Source organism: Corylus avellana, chromosome ca3 (genome assembly GCF_901000735.1).
Source record: "Corylus avellana chromosome ca3, CavTom2PMs-1.0".
NCBI classification, from domain to species: domain Eukaryota; kingdom Viridiplantae; phylum Streptophyta; class Magnoliopsida; order Fagales; family Betulaceae; genus Corylus; species Corylus avellana.
The window spans coordinates 24,864,992-24,868,796 of record NC_081543.1 but is presented as its reverse complement, the minus strand read 5'-3'; positions in this window follow the sequence as shown (position 1 = coordinate 24,868,796).

The following is a 3,805-nucleotide window of genomic DNA, read 5'->3' as shown; positions in this document are numbered from 1 at the left end:
AATTAGCAATTAAAGTATTGGAAAAATTATAGTTTACGCTTTTAAAGTTGGCAATGTTTGAACACCAAAGTTTAATTTTTGCAATTAACCCCCACAAAGTTTTAATTTTTTTTCAATTCAGTCATTTCATCGGTTAAAGTCATTTTGACTGACGGAACAGTGATTACGTGCGGCATCTTTCTTTCCCAAAGTGCCCCTAAAATTATCCCAACCAGAGATGACACGTCACCTCCACTCCATCGACGAAAACCTTGGCAGAGGCGATGGTGTCGTTTCCGTTCTTGGACCTCTCGGAGGTGACGGTAATCCTCGCCAACGTTGGTGGTTTTGGGCGTGTTGTCGCGTTCCAATAATCCTCGCCAATTTCTTGAACGACAATCAGCTTTTACCAACTTTATGTTCTGCAATTTATTGTGGCATGTGCCATGTGCTTTTGTGACGATCCCTGCCTGCAACAATACTAGTTGGGATGGCTCATCAAAGATTCATCTCTTTCTTCTTCCAATTTTTTTTTTTTTTTTTTTACCTTGTTTCCTTCAATTATCAAACTGACCTTTTTGGCGTGTTGTCGTTCAAGAAATTCCGTTCCAAATTTTTCCAATTTTTGTAATCCTCTCTGATTCTCTCTGTATCTCTCTCTGTCTTGCTTTGTATTCTGCTTTGATTTGAGCTGCTTCCTTAAATGGGTCTCTCTCACTTTAATTGCAGAAGAGTCGGAGTTGGTAATGGTTGCAAGGTTGGAGACGACAACGGCAAACAAAGTAGAAGTCTCAAACACTCTCTTCTTCTTTTCTGACCTTTGCTCAGTAGCGAGGCAGAGCATTACTTGTAAAAACAGAGTGAATTCGGTTACTGGGAGATGGGATTTTTATTTTTATTTTTATTTTTATTTTTTTTAATTTTCTGATTGATAATTGAAGATGGGAAGGTGTTTTTGTTGTTGTGTGGTAAACCATTTAGGATGAAATTGAATTTGTTGAAGGCGTGAAGCTTTGCTCAAGTCCTTCAATGGTGATCACGCTGGAGAAGCAGGGCGATGCAAGGAACGAGAGATCAAGAACATTGAGAGATTTTAGAGGCATTCTGGGGAAGAAAGATGCATAAGTGATGACGTATGTCGCACGTGATCACTATTCCGTCAGTCAAAACAGTTACGACTGACGGAATGGTTGAATTAAAAAAAATTGAAACTTTGTAGCGGTGAATTATAAAAATTAAAATTTAGTGTTCGAATTGAAAAATGCTGTCAACTTTGGAGAGCTAAACTGTAATTTTTCCTAAAGTATTCTAGCTAATATTATGTTGGAGCTAAAAAAAATGACAAAAATAGCTAAGTGTAGCTAGTATATCTCATTTAGCTAAGCTGTTGGAGTTGCTCGAAATAAAATAATTAAAAGAAATTGAAAATTCAATATTCTTAAGTTATTAATTAAAAGTTTTTAAGCATTAAAACGAGTAAAAGCTTATTAAATTTTTATGCAGTTTTTTCAAACCTTTTTTAAAACCCACAGCCCCCTCTTCTTATTCTATAAGTTATCCTAATCGCATTGTAATATGAACACTACACTTGTAAAGATCGTATTTCCCTATACCCATTCACTTTCCATTTGATTTTTCTATCATCATTCATCATTAAAATATTTGGTTTATTTGAGTCCAACGTGTGCTAGATGTGATAGCAATATGAATGTAGCCATGAATTAGGCAAAATTACAAAACAATAATGGGTCCTAAGCTATTTTTACCATTTCTTTTCTTTATTTTTTTTCCTTTGTCGGTCGTCATGTACTATGTCAAACACCATAAAATGGACCTTTTATGTTGCGTATCAAACATGGGGGTAAGGCAAAGGATGAGAACAAAAGGTTTCACTAGCAAATCTATCGTGTTTTTATTATCTAGTTATTATCTATTGGTTGGAGTCTATTATTAGTAGTATTAAAAGTCTCTACGGGATTAGAAGATGTCATACATGTCTCTAAGAGTTGGCTTTCAATTACGTTTCAATAATAACTTCAATCATGATGTCACCCTCGAATAGGAAACATACATTTAAGCTTAAAATACCAAAATATAGTATAACTATTTACACAAAATAGTTTTTCTTCTCTTGACAAAATACCTATTGATAAAATCATTGACAAAACCACCGAAGCTACCGTCTTAATTGATTTTGAAGACTCCAATTTTGGAGGCTTAGAAGTGGGTGGGGGGTTCGGTGGTGGGTGGCAAGCGTTAGGTTAGAATAAATAGAAAAATTCATGTGATTGATTTGAATTCAAGATACGGTATTTTTATTTTTATTGTATTTGGTGTTTTTATATGATGTGTCAAATTTTTATTAAAGGCTATAAAATGAGGTTTTATACCACATCCTAATAGAAGGGACTCTCTTATGTTTCTATTTGGTCTTGTAAGTCTATATAATCTAGATTGTTTGATTAACGAAAGTAATCAAAGAAGTTAATTATCAACTTTAATAATGATTTTGAGAAGTTTAAGATTTTTCGAATTACTATATTTTACTGTAATTTATTCATTGCGTGTAATGTGCATGTTAGGCAGCAATGAGTAGGATTAATTGTTATTGTAATTTGCTTTATAGTTACGCAATCTCTTCACTTGGCCTCATGAATATCAGTTGACTTTGCCAGATTGGGGTTGCTGATGATATTTGTTGCCTACTATTTTAGATTTTTGTAATGTCTTTTAGACTTTAGTTTCATATAAAGTTTAGGGCATTGAAAAGTCTTGTCTATCTAAGTATGTGTGTGGTTGTTTTACTATTTCTTTTTATGGGTGGAGTTTATCTTTATCTTTTTAGTTTGATACTAGTCCTATAAGTTGAATCATATTTGATCACTCTCCTCCAGGTCACATTAAAAAGATGAGTAGTTCATATAGAGTAAGTGAGACGACTGAATTTTACAAGCAATTTTGTAAAAGCTCTAAATTAACTAGTCTTTTCAGATCGTTACAAATTATGAGAAGAGGCGAAGTCAGCCCTCTACTCTCGTATGGAAGGGCGACCCCCCCCTCCCTCAAAAAAAAAAAAAAAAATCAAAACAAAGAGGTGACTTGTGTTACCATATCTGCAATAAGGGCGCCTCAGCAAGATGAGGCCCCCGTTAGTCCTTCTAGGAGCTCCAACAAGTCCTTGCACGGTTCCTATAACAAGGTGCGACAAATTTCCTAAAGGTACTTTTATGTTTTATATTATTTGTTAAGAATTATGAGAAAAAGTGTATTTTTAATTTTGGAAAACAGAAAAGAAAACTGTTTATCGGCTACGGTATAAACTCCATATGATGACTTGAATTGTGGGCAATAGATAAGTACACTAATATAGCTTTTTCTTTTTTCTTTTTTTTTCCTTCTAATTAATAGATAGTAATGAAACATGTTCAATTGAAAATTGCAGGCCAAAAGCGTAGGAACAAAAAAGAAAAAATTGAAGGCCAACACACATATAGATGAATAAAGCCCTCCTTGGGTAGGCACATACCAATTAATAAAGTATTTTAAAATTCATTTAAGTCGTAGAATCAAGTGCAATTGAAGATTCTTTCACATAAACGGGGAAGCATGTTAATTTTTTCCTTTATCTTTAAAAAGATAGGACGATCATACAACAACAAACATGATGTGGCAATGAAATCAATTCTTGGTGTTATTATTATTATTATTATTTTAAATGTCAATCCAATTGCTAATAGTTATTGTCATATCATCAAATTGTATAACAGTCTTCTAAATAAAACTACTCAATTTTAAAGTGAGTTCCGTTTGAGAAGTTCTGTAACTT